This window comes from Xiphophorus couchianus, chromosome 8 (assembly GCF_001444195.1).
Source record: "Xiphophorus couchianus chromosome 8, X_couchianus-1.0, whole genome shotgun sequence".
In the NCBI taxonomy this organism is placed as follows: domain Eukaryota; kingdom Metazoa; phylum Chordata; class Actinopteri; order Cyprinodontiformes; family Poeciliidae; genus Xiphophorus; species Xiphophorus couchianus.
In genome coordinates, this window is record NC_040235.1 from 15,912,271 (window position 1) to 15,934,783 (window position 22,513).

Genomic DNA, 22,513 nt, shown 5'->3' on the forward strand with positions numbered 1-22,513 from the left:
TCTAAAGCTTGATGTTGATAGACAGCCTATATTTCCATTTAACACTCCTGCAGGTCCTTTGCAAAAATGAAATAAGTTGCAGAGAAGCACACAGGGGGAGTAGAATATATGGGGTGGTGAAGTTTGTGGTGGAGGTGGGGACTTTCCAGACAAAAATGACCTCACAAGAGGAAAGTATTTGTTTTAGAGAAATTAAGAAAGAAACAGCTCTGCAGCCAAAAGCCCAACCCAAATGGATGAGAGATGTAAGGATGTGGGTGACTGAAACATGGCTCCAATTTGTTTTAACTGGCTATAGAAGTAAGCATGGTAGAGCTCTCAGGACTTGGTAGCTGTAAATCTTGTTCCTTGCAGGAGAACTGTTGGTTCATAACCTTTCTGTCTTGCCTCTCAGTCCCTCTTTCCCTCCTCCCATGGGTATGTTTAACTGGGGAAACAGAGGTTTTTTATACTTTATTTCACTTCCATGTCGATGGCAAACACTTTCTCGCTTTTTCTGCTGAAGTCCAACAGACACACATACACAAACAGACATACACGCATTTGATTTGACCCTAATTTTGCAGGATCCCCGAACTGTGTCTGTCCAGGCCAGCTGCAGGAGGACAAGGACACAACACAGAGATACATTAGAGAAAATCACTTCCCCCTTTCAGCAACAATGGCTCTAGGAAGTTGTGCAATTCTTTCGATATCTGTGCTCCCTCTATCTGACCATAAATGCTTTTATAATTGCATTATTCTATGGCCAGCTGACATGTATAGATTGCAGTGTTGCGACGTGAGCTTCTGCTTCCATTTGTGTCATAAAATTCAAAGCATGTTGCAAATGTAGCACTATATATATATATATATATATAAATGGGGGCTGCACAGTGGCGCAGTTGGTAGCACTGTTGCCTTGCAGCAAGAAGGTCCTGGGTTCGATTCCCGGCCGGGGTCTTTCTGCATGGAGTTTGCATGTTCTCCCTGTGCATGCGTGGATTCTCTCCGGGTACTCCGGCTTCCTCCCACAGTCCAAAAACATGACTGTTAGGTTAATTGGTATATCTAAATTCTCCCTAGGGTTGTGTGTGAATGGTTGTTTGTCCTGTATGTCTTTGTGTTGCCCTGCGACAGACTGGCGACCTGTCCAGGGTGTACCCCGCCTCCCGCCTGGAACGTAGCTGGAGATGGGCACCAGCAACCCTCCCGACCCCATTAGGGACGAAGGGTGAACAGAAAATGGATGGATGGATGGATGGATGGATATATATAAATGTTAAGAAACAGTGTTCAAATAGTTTGACTTCATTATAAGATTTTATTATAGATTTGTATTATATCTATTTAATTGTGAAGGAATATGGCAGACAAGTTCAGAACTTTTGAAAATTTTGAATTTCCAAAATATTTTTTGTCCGTATTAATCTGATAAAAGAAAATGGTTGATAAAGCCACAGTCAAAGCAAACACATCTTTAGAGGGTCTGTTTAAATATGTAAATGATTAAATAAATCAGATAGCATTTGCACTAAAATGAATTATTTCATCATTTTGCTTATTCACTATCTGACTAAGGTGTTAGCTGCCCTATGTGTAGTAAATGTCACTCTGTCCATGAGAGTCCAAGACAACGTTAGAAATCAGAAATGTCTGATTTCTGATTTCATTCTGATATCATTGTTCACACATTTAAGACAAGCCCCAATGACTTTTTTCTCTTCTCATGTCCCAGAACGCAGTCATACTGACTTAAATTTTTTTACAGATTTTTTTTTTTTACTTCACCTTCAATATCCCCTTTTACTGATTCTTTCCTCAGTGGAGCAGAGGCTGTAAAGTGTTGGTGCCTGCTGTTATATTTGCACTCAGGCCTATGAGTTGCACACTGCTGCGTTGCAAAGAGCTGAGTGCCTCTTGTGTAGGTCAGTACGCGGGGTTTACACAGGGGGCAAGGGTGTTAATGCTACATGCTTTAAAGAACAACAAGATGTCCTCACTTCAGGCCTAACAGGCACCCTGGGTAAAAGCTGGAACTAATCTGTGGTGTGTGTGTGTGAGAGAGCTCAGTGTAAGAGAGTTTCACAATGTGTGTAAAAAAAACTAAAAAAACATCACCGAAAGTGCCGCATTGCATTTCTAAGGAAGTAAAGTTCAAAGGTCATTTTGCCACTCTAAGTTCAAAAAGTAGTTGGGAGTGATAACTTGTTATTCACTTTTTAAATTAAAATTATTGCATTTGCTTTGTTTTTGCCTTATTTTTCTCCTCTGCTCTGATGATACTGCTTAGATCAATAATTAGCTTCAGTCTCACTAATTATTTCATGCCTTTTGAGTGATCCCTTTGAATTCTTATTATGTCCAAATGATTTATTCTGTGTTTAAAGAGATTAAATGAAAGGAAGAGTTAATGGCAGCTATTTCTTTCAAACATAATCTTCAGTATTTCCAACATTATCTCAATGTAGCACAATGCAGACCTGAAGTTTTAATCCAAAGAAATAGATTTTTCCAAATAAGCATACTTTGACAATATTCTTAGTCAGTCTTTCAGATTTACCCATGACAAGTTCTCATTCTATGCAGATGACACCCAAAATCTTGTCTAAAAATTATTTATTTAAATCCTATGTTTATTCTTAATTCCTTAATTCAAGCGTAATTATTTTTGAATGTTGCCAAAGTAAATATTTATGTCTTTGAATCCTTACATTTTTATTGAAGATTTAATTGTGGGGGAAATAATTTATCAGCAGGCAAAAGTTTTGATACATTATTGAAATTATTAGGATGCTGATAGGTTAAACCTTTATGCACACAGTTGAACATAGCTTAATGCTACATGTATATCATATGTTTATGTTTTAGCATAACAGAAGCTGTCCAGGGTAAGCCACATCTAGCTCAGAAAAACTTGGCTTAGGTCACTGCGTTGGTAATGAATGGAAACACATTTGTGTGCAGATCAATTTTTATAACCTTTGTGTGTTTATTAGATATTCTGAGGCAAATGCAATAAAGTGGCCAAAGCCAATATAGTATGCCATGAGGGGTGGTGGAACAGTTCCAAACAGTAATGTCACCTCTATGAACCAAGCACTAATATTATACACAGGCTGAGCGTTTGAATCAAAGTGGTGTTTTTATGAGTAAATATATTTGATTAAACCCACACAAGGCTGGAAATGACAAAAAGCTCAGTTTTTAGGGTGATTATATGTTTTCCTGTTTCTTTGCAGGGTTGTGAGCAGGCAAATACATATACTCGCACTAGTTTACTCCAACCAAACGTACACACAAACACAGTCACACACGTTGTCCTCCCTTATGCAGCCAAGGGAAGTAATGAAAACAAATGGCAGAGTTCTTTTCCCACTGGGACCCAAGGAGGAACTTAGTCATCAAGCTAATTTTATTCTTGTCTGGCCCAGAGACTCCATTTCCTCTGGGTGTTTTTACAAACGCTGGGTTGCACCACACCATCGGCCAGTGATGGATATGAGGGCCTGATGGCCGGATGGCAGATGCTGGCCCTGTAACTCAAGCTCCAAACACTTGCCTCTGCGCCCTGTGTTTCTCACTCAATGCAATGTTGAAGCTTAAGTTTGAATGCAAACAACTAACAAAATTTAGCTTTTGTTTCTCAGACCAAAACGTATTACAGACAATCAGAACGTGCTTCCACTGGAATCACCATATTCTTATTAGAGTAAAAGATAAGAATACAATCAGCAGTGATTTAGGTAAAGTACAAGTTAGGAAATTTTTGGTTATTTTTCTAAAGAAATACTCAAAATGAAAATTCAGCTGAAATTTAAAGAAATAACATGCAACATTGTAAACTTGTGTGTATGTTTTCTGTTGGGACAAAACTTCTCAGCAAGGAGCAACCTGCTGATGTTATGAAATAATATAAAATAAGTGTCATCAATTCATACTACAAATAATAATAATACAGTAGTCTGATTTAGGAATCGTGTTACAGTGCCAGATTAGTGAGCTTCAATACTAAGAGCTCCTGTTTCTTATATAGTGAGTGTGTTAGCCTTGCGAAAAGATGGTCATTACGTACAGTTAGGTGTTATAATCTTAACCTTTTTACCTAAATATGTCAGAGTGACTATTTATATTACACAAATATATTTACACCTCAAGAACTTTATACCGTTTTGAGACATCACAAACTTCAATGTGTTTTACCAGGATTTTATGTGATAGACCAACACAACATGTCTTTTCAGCCTCGGGCTTTCTTCAGGTATTGCCCTGCATTAGCTCCACGTTTCTGTTCCCTGCTGAAGAGAAGCATCCCTAGATCCTTATACTGCCACTACCACTGTTTTCCATTGGGATGGTTTTAGAAGGATGTTTTTTGATGGAAATTCATACTCTTTCTCAACACATGTCGACTAGGAAAAAAGTCAACTGGAAGAAAAACCATGTATAACAGATTTTCTCACTGCTCTGCTTTCTGTAGGACTAATATCCCAAATCTCTAAGCGTCCCCAAAAACATTGAAGTTGGTTATTTTAATATGATAAAATGCGGAACTGACTCCATATATGAAGGGGCCAATCTATTTGTTAAAGAAAATAAAATACATAATTCTGTATATAAGCACTCAATATTCGCGGGAAATGAAAGCAACTTCTATGCTTATGAAAAATGAGTGAAGTTTCTTTCATTTCTTCTTTAAAATATAATGTTTGCTCACATATGTTACAATCTGTTTTCCTCATTTTCAGGCATAACAGATTGTTCCACTTTCTCTAAAAAGCTATACCAAACATTTCCCAGATCAATAATGAATGCTAAAAACTAATTTTTCCCAAAGTTGTTGCTCAAGAGGGATGTGGAATGTCACAATGCCTCATTGGGTTTTGCTGGATTAGTTGGATCAGTATTACATCTTTCCATTCTTGCTCACACCATAATCCCATTCTGTGACATGCACACAGCTGGAAGCTGAAGACACTTGGGACGAAGAGAAAAGAAAGCCAAATGGCCTCCTGTTTCAGCTCCTCTTTTACCAGCTTGAAGCCTTCATTCCAATGCACCCTACATGGATTATTCAGTGACTGGATACCCTTTTAGTCCAGGCTGGGGCCAATTGCAGCAAAAAGAACCTTATTGTTGTTGATTTGTTAGTAAGCAGCAACTTTCAGGAGAGAAGGGAAACATTAAAAAGCAATTAATATATTGGAGTGCAATAGAAAAAGGGGAGCCGCCTTTGCCTCCAGTGGGACGAATGATCTTTCCCGCACAACCTCAAAATGCAGAAAACATGAAAAAGGGAGCTTTTAGTGTGACTTCTGCTCATCCCCACGGACAGATGACTGATGGAGGAAAGCGAGGGACAAACAAAGGCAGTTTATGATCAGCATAATCAATGTGACATCAGCACAGCAGCATAATGTGCGGGGGTTGGAGTGGAGCGGGTTAGGAACACAACACTGTGATTATATCTTTGCCTGGAAGAAGTTTTTCTCAGGCTTTTACCACCCGTCAAGGAAGTCTTAACATCATGGCTGGATATCAGCGGCACCCAATTTAAAAGCAGTCAAGCATGCATTTAAATTTTAACTTGACATGTTCTGTACATTTTGCTGTGCTTGTTGTAAAAAAAGCAACCTCTTTCTTCTTATTTGCCTGACATTTTTCAAGAAATGTGAGAAATAAATTGAGACTAAATGTATCTATAATTATTAAGAAAGCAAACGGAGAAGCTCTTTTCTTTCCATGTATGTAAACAAAAATGTCTAACGTTTTATATATTCTATACATAGTCCCAAACAATACTTTAAATATATTTAGACATTCAGCTCAAAATATGACTGTCTTTGTAAAAATCTAAACTTCACCAGTCTTTAAAGGTCTGCTTGAATCCATTTGCAGTGGCCTACCAAATGATGACTGAAAATGCTGAACAACAATCAGCAAAATAACATAAAGTATAAAATTACCACAATATTTTCTTCCTGCAATGTCTCACAGTGCAGCATTATAAGTGGCATATTGTGTAGTAAACCTTGTCCCACAGATGGGGAACTCATAAAGAAGCTTTCCTTATGAATAGAACCAGAGCATTATCTGCCCATATCTTGAATATGCCACAATCTCTGACCAAAATGGCAGCATGTGTTCACCTGTGTTCACACAGAATGAGAAGAGATTAGCTCACTATGCAAACAAACACCATGTTTCCTCATCACTACATACATCATCTTATTAACTTGTATTGTTTTCATATCACAAATGACACACTAAACGAAAAGAAGACATTTTTCCTACACACATTTGTGTTCCTTCTTGAAATGGTTTGTGACCACCATCAGCCCTTCTGACATGCACAAACAGATTGAGGTGTTTATGAAGCATGTTTTTTGTCCATCCCTTTCAGGTCCCACTGTTCACCGAGTCCAAGGATGAGATGAGGAGAAGGCCATCACTTGTAGTCGGAACCACTCAAAACGGTGCATACTTCTGCCATGACAATAAAAGGAAAAGGAAATCAATTTTGGCTGTGATTGGCAGGGCTCATTAGAGAACAACCAAGGTAAATGTGTAAAGCAACAACTCTTCTGTGAAAAACAAAAACACACACACATACACACGCCCACACACCCCGATATACACTGTAGGAAAGATGCAATTGCCACTCTTGATCAAAACACCATGGTAACAGGACACAGTGAGCTAAAAGTGGCATGTTAACCCCAAATAAAAAATTGAACTTCTATAAGTCCATAATCAAAATCTGTAAACAGATGAGATGAAAATTGACGGTTAGTAAACCTTTGTCAATACTGATAAAAATGAAACAAATACTGATGCAAGTGTATCAAGTGTAAACCATAAACCAGTACTTTGTAATGATTAACTACTTTCAGAGAAGCCTCGCCCCTTAATATCTCTTACTTTACCTCTCGGCTACTCGATGCAACATGTGGTAGGCCTGCTCTCCAGGGTGTGGGTGTCATGGATTTTTCCTGCTAAAAAAACAAACAAACACTGTTCATCATGTATGAGTCCTGTAGGGTTTCATCTTTGTTTGGCACACTTTGAAGCACTTGATCCTCCATAATGTCTGCCATTTGGAGGCTTACTATATCACAGAGGAGGTCACAAGAGGGCAACATCTATGGCCGCTCTTCTTCCTACAATGTGTCTACTTTGGCCTGCGTCCTCCCCGCCTTCCTTGCATCAGCAGATGAACAGGGAACTGTAATAGTAGATTGTCAGAAAACTGCAGTGAGTGAGAAAGGGCAGACAGACAGACAGGGACAGGCAGAGCTGAATCAATTAAGGCACATCGAATCAAGAATTCATGCATGCTGAATGTGACAAACATTGGCTGAGGCGGTTAAAACTGTCAGAGCCCTGATGTAGCGTACGCCCTCCTTATCCTTTGTAGGACCATCATCATCAATATTATGTTTTGTTCTATCTCTCCTGCTCATCCTCTATTATCTGTGAAGACGATAAGTATTATTATGAAATTATAGGCATTTAAAACTGTGTGTAATAACTGTTTATGTGGAGTCTCTAATGCATAAATATTGTGTAAAGTGTGCAGAACTCAGTATAAACAATACACCCCCCTATTCTGAAGTCTTTAAAGACTACACTAATAAATCAATGTTTGAATACCTAAATTACAGGACTAAACCTTAAAAGGACAACTTATTGCAATAATTGTAATTTACATTTGTTGAAAAGTGAAGAAAACCAAGAATAACAGCTTGCCAGCCAGTAATTTATCATACACATGGTGCATTATATTAGCAAATAATAAAAGGTTGCACTTTTACAGACATGGCTGTAAATTTTGGTTTCGTTTCCTGTCTCAAGTATTGTCCATGTTGGATTCTAATTAGTATAAAAGATTCAAGTCTAGGTTTGACTAGTCCAGTACATTTGCTTTGCAGGAATAAAAGATACAGTAGACTATAAAAAATTAATCTGTGTAGGTTTGGTCAGTCAAAGTATTTTTTTATTTTTAACTGAAGATAATCTTATCTGTTTCAAAGTTCAGATTCACTAAAAAATTGTGAAATATCAAGCTCTGAACCATCAACTTTAGCTTTGTTAGTAGCTACCAGTTAGTCACTTACATAATGTTTGTAACTTGTCTCTACATAAGATCATTTAAGATGAATGTTTCAAAAGTGTGGGAGGTTTCTTTTAATGGTTTTGTAACACTGTGCTTTTGGCTAAAATGAGAAGTCTTTATTAGCTGACTCTGTTAACACAACAGGGAGACAAATAGATCTCAAAATAACTCTTGCTACAAGAGATTGATTTCAGTTTGACAAAAAATGTTATTTCAAATTAGCATTACAAGATGATACAAGCAAAAATCTGACACTAAGTCTGCATTACCTCCTTTTCATGCCAACAAGTTCTGTTAATCATTCATTCATTTTAGTCAGGTGTGTGGCAGCAGGAAAAAATAAAACGTGATAAGTTTGGTTCAGTTAACACTGTATTATAATACATTTATATTATTATTTTTTAAAGAAATTCTTTGGCACTAGAGGCCTTTATTTTAAATTATAAAGACACGCAGCAAGTGAACCAAGGATGGGAGTTGAACTTGGGATGACTATATTGAGGTCTATGGCCTCCATATTTGAGACACCCACTCTAACTACTGTGCCACGCAACACCCCTCTGTATTATCATTTTAATCTAGAGTGGTTTTAAATTGTTCAAATCTGCAACAAAAGGATGGCACATCTGAGTAGATGTTAGCTTTCTAGAATTTGGAAGATTCTGCTAAATTCTTAAAAGAATTTAGAGTCTGAAATTATCAGACTCAGAAGAAAGTCTGAGAATTTCTTCACTTTTCTAGAAACTTACTGTGATATGAAATCTTCCTAGTACATGTAAAGGAAATACTTGTGATAACTTCACACAACCTCCCTTTGAAAAATCCCCTTAACTATCCTTACTACTCTTGTATATTGGAGACTGTATATTTTCTTGCACTTAACAACATGCAATATCTTAGGACTGTCTGTATAAGAATTGGGATTATAAGCTACTATTTCTGCTAAAAGCAGGTTTTATAGCATCTCCCCCAGCCATTTTCTGTCACTGGAATGCACAACACTGAATCATGAAAGCATGTAAAAGGAAAATTCTGGGTAAAAACGTAGGATACGATAAATCATTCCAGGTGCTTAGATCTCAGGAAACTGCTGAACTTAAAGTATCGGCCATTCCAATATGTCTCTTCCTCTCTTTCCTTCTCTCCAACCCCCAGTGCTTCTGTAACTGTGGATGTTGCTCGTGTCAGCGGCTATCCCCGTAAACACGTATAGACCACTTGATATGTTTGTCCGGGGGATTTGAGGGGTGATCGTTACCATGTTTTGAGAGAGGAACATCTGGTGGGGGGAAAAGGTTACAGTATAAGGATACCACCAAAGCCAGAGCTCTGAGGAGAATTCCTTCCATCAGATAAATCAAGCCAGCGAGTCATGGTAAAAAAGGAGGGGCAGCGAAGGGATGAGAGGATTGGAGGGAGGAGAGGGACATTAACTCAATCCTGCCTGAAAGAACCAGAGTGCTTTGTAAAAAATGGGCTTCTTTGTAATGGCCATCTTTCTTTCACTAAGCTGGTCTCACTGAACCTCTCTTTTAAGGATCCCAAATTACAAAAAATGGCTTTTGGCTTTTTGCCATGCAATCTCTAGAAACACATTCTGCATGTGAGAATCTGGAATGCTTAAGCAAGAGACAAGATCTTTGGAATTTAACCTATTCTGGCATCCATTTACATTTAGACCAGGTCATAAAAGCCCTTTTTCTTCTGGACCTCTGTCATTTGACAAACAAAAATATGGAGTCTACTGGCCTGAAAAAAGTCGCCATGGTCATCCAAAATCTGTCGCAAAGCATATTCATCCTTTTACTTTCTCAGATTTCTACCTGCATAAATAGTTTCTACTGTGCATAGTAAATTATGGATTTTATACTCAAAGGAAAACTTACTAAGCTAAGTTTTGTGAAGACGATAACAATACAAAGTCCATTATTAGTAATGGCTCATGAGGAGCAGATACAAAAAAAAAGATCAATAAGCATATCCAGCAAAAGAAGCAGTCTGATTGTTATTGCAGTTCAGTTGTTTGACAAGTAGTATGTGACATGATTCTTTTTTTTCAGCAGACATCTTAATGAAAATGTTATTGATAACTTGCCAACTCCCCAGGGTCAGTAATTAAAAAGTGATGGAAGTTTAATGACAGCTTTTCTTTGATCAGCTTTAAGGTCCTTGTGAACAGAAATCTGAACTCAACGGAAAACTGTTCTCACTGGTAATTCAGCCTCACTCCTCTGAACACCTTGTAATACTTTGTCATTTGGTGAAAATGAGTTAAAACTTAACTATTTCTTTAACTTTTAAGTAAACATCCCTGTGGCATATTTAAAAAGGTACATACTTCATATAAAACTATAACTTTTACCATTTAATTAAATGAGTATATAATAAAACCAAATTGCATTCTTCTTGTGGAGAGCCTATTGCCGTATTAGAATTTCCCTTCAGATGTAATGGATCAAACAGGACTTGGGAGGAGAGGATCAACTCTTGACACTCAAACAGCTGGAGAACTTGTCAAGAAAATCAGTTGTACTTCTTGGCCAGCAATGTCCCTCCACCAGTCTGTGTCCATAGATTCCATAATAGGCAACTGCTACACTAGATAATGGCACTAGTTCATAGCTCTGAGAAGTGCCTCTGATACAGAACAGACGGCTACAGCCCAAAACACACCGGATCTGTCCTGGTAACCTTTCCAATCGAAAATTGGGTTGGATAATGTACGCAGCAATTAAAACACGCTAATGTCATTGGTGCCTCGCAAGCTGCTCACCTTTCCCTGCAACTGTGTCTCTGACTGTTTACCATGATAGAGCTGAGGTCTGTTTTGTTCTGAGCTGCACAGTAATTTGATGGGAATGTTATAAATGAGAAAAAGTGAGCCACAGTGGCAAAATAAAACACATTTGCTTTGAGGGAAAATATAAACTAAGTTATTTTACTTGCAAAAAAAAGTAGCTTACTTACATAGGGTGAGACAAAATGGAAGAAAAAAAAAAAAAGAGTGAAACAGGAATCGTGCTCGAATTTGCTGCGGGATCTGCTGGTGTTTATGTTGGCTTGATTTCCAGTACATACTGTCACTTTTGTGACTCTGGTGGTCTAGAGGGATTGTTGAGTCATTTTCTGTGTGTAAAAACCTGGTTGAAGAGTGAAAAATCGGATTCAAGCACTGTCTTTTGGGCCTCAGACAGCAGGCCCACCACCTGATCACCTGCACCAAAACATTTTTGGTCTGCTTAAGAGATCCAGATGTATTTAGAGTAATTCCTGTAAATAGCAGTCTTTTGCCTATATTCTCTTCCTGAGCAATAAATGACTAAACATCTCCAAGCACACTATATTCTGTTCATCCACATTCAGTTATCTGGTTACCTTCTCAGCAGTAAGCCATGCAGCTCTTCCTCAATGATAATCTTTCTATTTTCCTCCATTTGAAAAGCACTTAAAGGCTGAAATAAATGTCATTTTCCTGGAGGACGATGCAAATATATATGCAGCTATTTGTAAATTCTTCACACATAACATCATTAGGCCATGACAACGTGTATTTTCCAGGAATGTTACTGGTCTATTTGGTAAAAACACTAAACAAAACAACTCAATCAATGTGTAGATTTTCCAGCCAGTTGCTTAAAGCTTGTTCTCTCTCTATTTTAAGTTAAAACTGCTGAGTATTCAGTCTAATGTGATAGTCATTTGTATTCAGTGGTAGACTGAATGAAAATATTTTTTCAGTTTCTGTTTGACATTAGATGCTCAGGGAAGTTGAGGACTTATTTATCTTTGAAAGGTTCTATTTTAGAGTGAGTAGAATGTATGAACTATGTGATATTTAGCACTGCAAGGTGCCACAGCCACTAAAATGTCTGTTGGCTGTGTATTATGTTTCTTTTGGTAGTAACATTTCAGGGTGATGTTTAGAATTAATCTTTTGCCAGAACTGAACTATTTGAAGAAAATATACTGTTGACTTTACTGTTGCATTCTGTTTATTACATTCCAAATTTAATTGTCATTGTGCTAAAGCTCAGAATAAACCATCATATCTCCTTGTGCCAGTAAAATCTGTCCACTTATTCTTTTTCTTCCCCTTATTATAAGCCCACACTGACCGTCATAATATCTTTGCATCCAACTCATTCTCTCTTTCCTTTCAACCCATCTTTCTTGTCAAGTTGAGGAAACACAGGATTGTGGCAGGGATGAGTAAAGCACATGTCAGGAGACGTAAGGGCTTCTGCAGTGGCCTACGAGATGAAGCTGTCAGAGGAAATGCTGTCAACGCGACACTCTGGTATCAAGGGCATCTTTGTGTCTTCTCCCCTTCTGCATCTGTCCTCTGTTGCCGTGCTTAATTACAGTGCCTGCATGCTACTACCACTATTGTCAGGGGCTTGACATGGCTACACTGTTGGCAAGCGTTGAGCCAAGTTTTGACACAGTGCCCCGGAGATTCTGCTGTGCTGTTGTGAAGTGCCGTTGACGGTTTGTGAGGCGAGTGAGCTGTGCTCTGGAAAGGGGCCAAATAAACTGCTTGAAAATAGTTTGTGGAAAAGTTCTGCGTTATGTACATGCATCATATCAGCACAATGCTAACTATGAAAAGCCAACACAAGTGGTACGTGAGGTCTGGCACTGGATTCCGGGTACCTCACACCCCTAGATTGACTAGGAAGTAGTTGACAGCTCTCAGTGCCCTGGCCTGCTGCTAATTTCTCCACTTCCTTCCTGCTAGCCTAACTTAGCATCAATCACCTCTCTCTACTCAAAGAGCTAGTGCAAACCAATTTCCTTAATGCTGATTGCACTGTAAACCAACTCTCCTCGCCTGCTCTGGCTCGTGTTCCATTTCTCTCGATTATTCTTCCTTATTTTCCTTCCAAAGCTTCCTCTTCACTTCACGAAGCAATGATTCAACCCCTAAAGCTTGAAAAAGGCTCCACATGTCGCGAGCGCTGCCACAGTCCAGTCTGTGGCTGTCTGTCCTCTTTTTCTCCCTCTCTCCTAATTTCAGAATTGGGTCTTGGTGAGCAAGGCCAGCTGTTTCTATTCAGCCATATACACACTCTTCATAAATGCCCGGGTCCAGACTCCACTTTCTGCCAGATTGTTAAATTTTTCACACAGTTAGATGATCTTCTTGGTGAAGTAAGTCCATCTCATTCTCAAGGCTTTTATCAAGTTCTGTTTCCTCATTTCTGTCTGAGTCGATCTTTAATGACATGATGCTACTGTTCATCACTGCTTTAAGTTTGGAGACTCTTTCAATTGCACTCAAAACTTCCCTCGCCTTGAGTCTCTATCAAAAGAGTTTCTCTAAAATATGCCCTAGTGCTTCAACAAGCCACCTGAACCCTCTTTTATCTCCTGAAGCTTGTGGTGAAACAATATTATAAGTTTTATTTATGTCTAAATAGCTTTGAACAAAGTTCAGCATCTGAAAATGAAAATTATATGACACAATTGTCCACTTAAGCTGACAGACTGAGTAAGAAAGCATTAAAGAAGTCATCAACAGGTAAAGTGTAGCTTTAGAGGGGCTGTAGAAATTCACAGTTCACAGGTCGTAAAATTTATTCACAAATGTCCTCTGTTCCGTCTGACTAAGAGTGGAGTATTTTGCTAATAAAATTGGGATTTGTATCTTTAAGGAATGTTGAAAATCATGTTCTGTTTACTTTACAATTAAGGACAACTTTGTGTTGGTCTATCAGGTTTGTGGCTGTAATATGAAAAAATAAAGTAAAATATTAATAAGGACTAATATGTTTACGAGATGTAAAGCTTATACTAACCCTGACTGCAGGCCTTGCACAAAACATGTCTGCATCATGAAAGCTAAAGGAATCTGGTACATGTGTTATTTTTTTTCTAAGTAGAAAATTTGTCAGACGACCTTGTTTCACTTGATACCAGTAGCCACACTGCATGCTTCAAGATTAGCAAGGTTTTGAGTGGTATGTCTTCTGAATCTATCTGTGCAAAGAGTGAGAAGGGATCCCTGCTTCCTGCTGAGGCATGAGAAATTCCCTACATGCCTCTCAAGTTTTGGAGTCACTATCATCAACGCAAGAGAAGGCAAGGTATTTCTCACCTTCACTGAATCTGTGCTTGTGGCCTGTATCTGAGCCTAGGAACTGTGCCAGACCATATGCTTTGACATGTGCCCATGTGCTTGTGATTCTTTTAACTCTGTCTCCAAGGCAGAAATTAGTGAGGTGCTCCCTCAAACAGAATTCCTCCTGCTTTAGCAACACAAGTGATTACAAGTGACCACATTTTGCAAATTTCTTCAAAATTTATTTTTCTCCAGACACACTTTGCTCGTGTCACAGACAGGCAAATATCTTCCTGTGTTTTGGGTGTAGCATATAAACAATTTAATTCCAACAAACTGTGTGATCTACGGATTTCATTGTTGCCAAATCCTCCATAATTGACACTTGGAGAGTAGTCACAACACAAGCTAATAACTATTTTCAAAAGATATTTACTTGCACTTAGTGCATTCACTTACTGTTACTAATTTTAAATCAGAAATGACACCTTTTATAATTTAGCTTGTGTCTTTGCTTGGATTACCTGATCATGTCTTCTGTGTAAGCTTAGTCATGTCTTGAGATCCAGTGGCAGGCCTTTCCCACTGGAGAAACTGATGAAGTGCAGTGGCCTGTGGGCCAAGGGAGAAGTAGTCCCCTACTGGGACTTCCCTCTGGTCCTCTGTACACACTATAGCCACACAGGATACATCACTCAATCTGCTGCTAGCAGACACATACAGGCCCTGCACTGGGCAACATAAGGGCTGTGCGGCAAGAACGAAACCGTAGCTGCTTTAACTCTTGTCCTAATGGCTGGTACAGAGTGGGTCATGTTTCAGACTTGCTCCAGGGCCCACCGCTGACATGCTGCTACATTATGTTAGCCTGTGTTTTATTTGGCTCTGTTTGGTATAGCGTAGTGGGATAGGAAGTGAGTAGGGGGTTTGGGGGTGGGGGTTCAACTAAAGCCCGGCAGGAGGGCTGCTCCAACACAAACATTTAGAGGCTGATGGTTAGTGTATGTTGCTGCACACAAGCTGTTTTAGTCCAAGCCACAGCAGGGGTAGTTTTGCCACTGTGTTTGTGGGTTTTAAGTGTGTGATAGGATACTGGGGAGTAAATGTCAACAGGTTCGACTTCCAAAATCATCTGTCCTGCATGTAAGATATATGTGTTCAACAGAGGCGGCCTAAAATGCTGCACGGTGTTGGATGACATGCGTTTCACATAAGGCTGATGGATGGCTCGAATCACTGTAGCCAGGATGCCCTAGCTTCCAATTCATGGCTGCCATTATGGTCACTGCTTACATAGCCGCTGACACTGAACAGTCTGGGATTGCCTCCACTGGCGACACAGTCTGAGAAATTCCCAGAGAAAGCCCCCAGTGCACGCACATGCTTGGCCACGCACACCGCGCGCGCACACCCCCACACACATGCGTGAACAGTGGGGATTGGGTTCCCCTGACAAATTACCTACATCCCTGCCACTCTGATGTCTCAGCAGAGGAGAAACTCTATGGCCCTGTAGGAGGTGGGTGGTTAAGTGGAAGGTCAGAAAATTGAGTGAGGGGGCACCTAAAGCCCACGCTTTCTCTGCTCAAGGCAAATAGGGTGACGATGTGGACGCAGGAGGTGCAAGTTTGTTTTAGGCACAGCATATTCGAGAGGTGTGTGTTTTTGTTCATGTGGGGATGGATGTGTTGAACAGTGAAGGCCAGCGTTCCAGACAGCAGGGAAAGGATTAGGGGTCTGGAATGCAAGACACTCCTTGACCCCGGTGCGACCTTTGAGGCTAAATCCCTTGCCCATATCTGTCCCTCATGGGTCATGATCCAATTGGTCGCCCCTCTAGAATGCTGACCTCTTATGCACCTTGTCACTCAGTGTGCTTTAAACATCTCCATTCACCAACTGTGGGGCCATAGCCAGCCTAGTTGGATTACAACTGGCAGAGTTCAGTTGTAGACCAGGTCACCAAAGTACAAAACAAGAATTTTTAAAGCAGAATTTCAAAGACAGATCTGTTAATGCAAACCTTATATGCCAAAAAATACCACTCTTGTTCTGTCTTTTAAGCATCCATGTACACCTAAAACATAAATGAAATGTTCCCCTTCTCCCCAGTTTGAGGACCTGTATGGGTTTCCATTTGCAAGCGTGTTGGAATACAGTGACATTAATGGAGGTGGAGGGAAACGAACACATCAGGACAGCGGGTGAGTGGCAGTGACACTGAGCAGCAGCAAAGAGCTCCGTTGCAGGCAGTCAGAGGTTCTCTTTCTCTTTCACTTCAGTCAAACATGCCACGGCTGACTAGAGAGAAGAGAGACAGATGGGTGCCCCGTTCGCCACTGAGGGCGCCTAAATAAAATATTAAACCTCTGATTAATTTATAATTCATCTGCATGGAGAAAAGCAGAGTTGCTTTTTGATTGTTCAAATCTTTCTTTTGAATCTGCAGTGTGGGGTTGCATGTTGTCCTCAACGCCATATCACCCATAGAAAACTATGGGCTTTCTATGAGTGATCTACCATTCACTAAAACAACCAATACTTCTGGTTGACTGACAGCTATCGGTATATGTGACGAAGACTATTAACATGTTCCAGTAATATCTAAATTCAAGTAACATACCAGAAAATGTATTAGAAAGGCAAAATAATTATTAAGAAAATTAATGTTAAATGTTCAGTTATTCTAAATGGTTCCGCATTTGAAGAGATAGAGTGCCATGCAAAAGTACGTAGCACTTAAAAAAAATCACGGTATAGCCACGAACTTTAATCTATTTCATTGTCATTTTATGTGACCAACAAAAGCTGTATTTTGAAATGAAAGGAAAATTAAGATTTTTTTTTTTTTTTTACAAATAAAATTTGTTTTATATCTGCTTAAAGGTTATTTTCTTCAAAGGTACGTTTGATCTGGTGAAACTGGCTCAACTGGAAACCATATTTTTATTTACTGAATATGATTTTATGATCTACTGTGAACCATTTGACTGTAGCTATGGCTGCATGTTCAGGGTTGTTATTGTGTTGGAGGGTGAATCTCCATTCACTCTCATTTAGTTTGCATCCTCTAACAGTTTCTCTATTGTTGCTATAGAAAAGTATTTCCACATTGCCACCATCTTTGTATATCATCTTTTGAAGGATATGTTGGTGATGCTTTTCCAATCACTGGAAATTGAGCCAATTTGGAATTAAAAATGAACCTCAAAAACAAGTAAGAAAACAAGGCTGCATTTCCACTGTTTCATAAACAAAAAAAAATCTTTATCAGTGAGTAACTTACTTACTGTTGACGCAAAGAGGCAACTGACTTTAATGAATAAGTTATTGTCTCCTTTGGAAGTTTTATCTATTTGCAAAATGTTTGTATGGAGGATATCATGAGACTTCAAAATTAACTTTTTGTCTGTTTTTATGCTGGTTTAAAAGAACACACATAATTGTACAATTTTGTCGACCTGTCTAAAGTAAAACAGCAGAAAAGAGTCTGGAAAGCACACACAGCAAATAAACATGTTGTGAAGCTAGAAGAAACTCTGGCTGCACTGGTCATATCAAGGTCAGCTGTAGACATTGGTGTTTGCTCCACATTAGATAATTCCAGAAGGAAGGCTCAAATTCAATGCTTAATGTTTGGGTTATCTACAAAGAAATTAGCACATTATCCATTTAGAAAGGGTAGCCAATGAGACAGTCAATAATTACATGCACCTGTTATAAAGTAGTGGGATGAGAATGGGGACGTTAAAGGATTAAAGAAAGAAAACAAGCGAAAAACTGCTGAACTCAATGCACAAGACAAATTGTGGTTCCAGGCAACCCAAACCAGCTTTCCCCAGCACTATCTGTCCAGCAGTTATAGACCTCTTTCAAGTATTACTAACTTGAAAACCTTACATAGCCACATAAAAAGGTTGAAATTGTAATTTTACTGTGTAACTGTCATATAATTTTGACTGGGCCTCCTTGCTCAAAAAACAGAATTGCATTTTCTCAAGCTCCTTTCATGTGAATATGTGTATGACAGGGGCAAAGAAGCAGCTGTGAAGAGCCTGGAAGGTCCCCCCTTCACTTCGCCTCTCACCTGTGTCACCGCTGCCCGCCGGCACCATCAAAGGTGCATCAGACGTCTACTTTGGCACCTTCTTACCTGTGGCGTAGTGCTATTCCTTGCCGGCTAACGCACCTCCACCATCACCCTCCCCTCATCCCTCCAGCTCCTCAAGGCATCTGTCACTCACTTGTCATTTTTTTCATCAGCTCCTGTTTTCCCCTTTGATTTCTCAGCGAAGGTGGGAAAGAAACCATCCGAGCGAAAATGGTGACCATGATGTCCTTGTTCCAGGTTTGGCAGCTGCAACAGATGACGCATCATAGCCATCTCGTACTAAAACAGATTATTCAAAACGTTAGAAAAAATGTTAGTTTTCACCTTTAACAGAAGCATGTTTTGTATGTATTGTCTATATGGCATGCCATAATGTTAAAGGTAAAAGTTATTTGCATTTGTATTCTGTAGATGTCTTGTCAGCTGTCAGTGGACTTCTAATGTTTTAGCCCATTTTAGTCCCAGAGTTGCTCTACCAGTTTGCGCTTACTGTTTCACAACATTTATTTAATCTGAAATGTCATCTGTAACCAACTACTGAGCAGCGTCATCTTTACTGTTGACACCCATAGGCTTTCTGTCAGGGACCATCGAATGAAGAGGTTACTTTGGTGTAAATATTTTTAGAATAATAACTGTGCCACTTTGCTATTTTTTTTACATAAAGGGTTCATTTTGATCTGGCCTTTGTTACACTAGTCATTTAAATCATTTTAAAACATGATAAAGACAACTACTTTCAATACCAGCTTAATAAATACAATAATAAATGTCTTGATCAGATCTTGCAGTGACGTTTTACCAAAGTTACACAAAACACTGAAACCTAAACAAAATAGGAAGTCAAGCTTAACCTCAAGTACAAAAATATAAAACCGCAGTATTGAGTGTTCGACTTTGCTTTGTATTGTTTGATGAAATAAAAACCAAAGATCATCACCTGGACATGTTATATTTATAGAGATTTTGAGTATGTTGTTCATTCACTTTTGGGAGGTTTTTGTCTAATTTGCAAATGGGGTTTATTGAAATTGTTTGATTTTAGTGATCTTTTATTGTTTTAATTGTCCCTCAGCTGGCTTTTTTCTCCTTGTGTTTTTATTTATATAAAATTACACTTTATAGCTTGTTTTAAAGGCACTGAGCATATCACATTCAGTTTCCCATACCTGCTGTCCAAATATTCTAAATACATTCACCCTAACATGTCCTTCTCACTCCCATCCAAGGTGTAAGCAAACACCTAATTGTCTGACATTTGTGGGTAGCCTCAGGGTCTGTGACTTGCCTTTCTTCAAGTTGTGTGGAAAAGGATCAAAGCTGTGCTAACTTAGGGGTTAAAAACATCATCAGCAACAAATTTGCTTTCACTAAGCCAAAACTACACAAGTCAATTTTAAACTACCTACAGCATTGCTCAAATTCCTCTCCTAGATCTGTGTAAGAAAAGACCCCACAGGTACATTCATGACTGAGAGGATGTGCTGAAAACTAATATTTCTTCAGGCAAAGGGGAGGAGGGGATTTAACTAAATGTTTTTCTTCTTTTCTGCAGAAAAAAAAAATATTCTTTTTGTATACCACTGCCTATGTCTAATGAGTGGAGCAATTTCAGCAAAGAGTAAGATATCTGAGTACTATTATTCTTTAAATAACAGCCAACACAGCTCTTTCGACTTGCTGGGCCGAGGCAGTAAATCCACCCTGCTGACAGCACAGCGATTATATTTAACATTTCCACTCAAGATGCACGCACATGCAAGGAAGAAAGAAAATAAAATAGATAGAATAAAGGAGCCGTTGGCTGTGACCCAAACTCTGGCCATATCAGTTAGGCATTGCTGCCACGTGGCATATGGTACAAGACAAACTGTCAGCTTTTTTCTCTCCTGTCTGTGCCTGCTAAGAGATGACAGGAGCAAGAGCACGTTTGTGTCCCGGCAGCAGGCATCATGCAGGCTTAGCAGTGATTTGGGGGGAAAAGGGGAGAAAGGCAGCGCATCTTGCTGTGGCGACTATGCAATGTGTCTGCATGGATGGGTGTTGGGGAAGGGAGGGAAGAGGGGTTCAGAGTAGCTGCGGGGGACAGCACGGTGCCTGCGATTGTGAGGAAACTGCAAATTGATCAAATTGTGGAGGCAAGACTTTGGGCCTATTATCTGGGTCATGTCAATGTCTCTCTGGTCTCCAGTTGGTCACAGAGGCCAGTAAAATGTGCATGTTTTTTTTAAAGATGCTAAGCTTAAAGAGTTGTTACAGAATGTTATCTGCTTGGCTGTCTAGTCAAATCTGCATGGACATGTTGTGTACACTCCACCACTGCCACAAATATATCCAACAAACACCAAACACAGTCTCCATTAGCACCTAAGTGACACTTTTCAGAAATTTGTTTTCCAGTTGAATTTAAGGTCAAATCCTGTAGCTCATCATTGCTTACCCATCACTAAACACTATTGTAACTTATAAATTTTTTTTGCCCAGTTCTCATTGTAGTCTTGGAAACCAGTTTGACGATGCATTACCGTTTTCGGATATGCAATCCGACATCCACGAGTCACGCTGTTCCGCTATCAGCAGTGATCATGGAGCCAAGCCTCTATCAAAGCTGACTTCAACAGAGCATATTGTGGCTATTAGCCTAGCATTGTGTATGATCTCCATCTTGTCTTGTTGCTGAGGGTGCTGTCCTATGCAGTTTAGGAACACAAGCATGAGAGAGGGCGCCGTCATCTCTTGTCACCATGCTTTTGTCATTCCCTAGAGTTTCAGTAGGTCCCTGCGGTCCCTGTCACTCTTTCTGGCTGCAAACAGCTGGTTACCAATTGGCATTCTTCAAACTATGGAAACGAGTCCAAGGTTTGTGATGGTTAGAAATCAAATTCTGGAATTCGTTTATTTTTATTTTTATCATCAAGGTACATATATAAAGGGGGGCAGTATCTGTGTTCCTTAGTGTGACACTTTAATACAGTCTAATTTCAAACAGGTTTGCCCTGAGCAGCTCCTGAGTACAGGAACAGAACAACCCAATTCCTTGTAAATCAGCAGTGCTGATATTAGCTGTTGAAGGCTAAATGGCCATTATGAATCCTCAACACTCTGACATGTTGTGACCTGCCTCCTCTGGTGAGGTATGCGGCACTGTGTGTGGGAAACACGTACACACATATAGATTTGTCGATGCTCGCTGCTCTGTGTGTGGGCTGTGTTTGCCACCACTTAGTGACAGGTCAGACTCCCAGAGTGTGATCAAACAGCAGCCACAAGTCTCCAGAGTTCCCACAACACTCCGCCTGGTGGAGAGTGGACAATAAAAACAAGAGTGGTGGGCTTTCATCACAAGCTTTATCAGAGCCTGGCCAAGTCTGACTCATTTGCTGGCCCAACTTTGTAAAGGTTGGCTGAAAAATGTAAACTAAATCTAGCCATGCCTTGTGAATGTCTCTGAATAGCATACACACTGGAGCAATACATGTTTTATGCTGCCTTGGGCCTTTACTGCACTGGTATGAACATTTGTTAAACTGATTTTGGTTTTCAAAAAGTCAGCGATGATTCCAGTCAAATACCAATGCTCAACCTGTAGGAGTATAATCAATAACCTCATCAAAGCCCAGAAGAAGATTCAGAGCACAGAAACAACAATGGCAGGCTAACGAGATTCTGAAAAATAACCGTAGCTCATATGTTTCATTTGATTTCATTGTTTCATTTGATTTCATTGTAAGTGAGTTCTTATTCATACAATATTTTAAGCTACATTGGAAGCTGAATACCATCATTTAAGTTGTGGGGAAAGAACCGATTAATATCTTTCTTGGATGTTATGTTTCTACAACAAAAAACAATAGTAGTCATGAATGAAGTGCGCCTTGGCTTTTGTTAAAACCCTAAAGTATTTTTTAAAATTCTATTTTTTACTCCCAAAAGCTAAAAATTATAAGTTTGTATAAGAATAATCTCAATTTTACTATGTGTCTATGTTGGTGTAAACACAGTCTCAATGAATAAGTAAATAAAATATACATATCTTGTATTGATCCAATGTTAAAGGGTTGACTATGTTTCATTTGTCTCTTTTACACCTTGTACTCTGCTAAGACCAATATAATCCATTGTTTTTCCAAAACGGGGAAAGAGCACGGAATTTAATTTTTGTATTTTCAGTGCTACTCAAATACAGCAGAAAACCCCCAAACAGCATTGTCAATCTAATGCTATGTTATGTAAATGCTCTGTCTGC

General features: G+C 39.3%; 1 long non-coding RNA gene across 1 annotated transcript in view; it reads left to right on the top strand.

Moving 5' to 3' along the window:
• The window catches only part of LOC114150035 (uncharacterized), a 71,553-nt gene extending 49,243 nt beyond the window's left edge, over positions 1-22,310 (top strand). Inside the window, exons 3-5 of the long non-coding RNA XR_003596652.1 lie at positions 6,383-6,538; positions 16,269-16,360; positions 18,187-22,310. This is a non-coding gene — a long non-coding RNA (uncharacterized LOC114150035). The remainder of the gene's footprint in view (positions 1-6,382; positions 6,539-16,268; positions 16,361-18,186) is intronic.
• Positions 22,311-22,513: the final 203 nt, after the last annotated feature.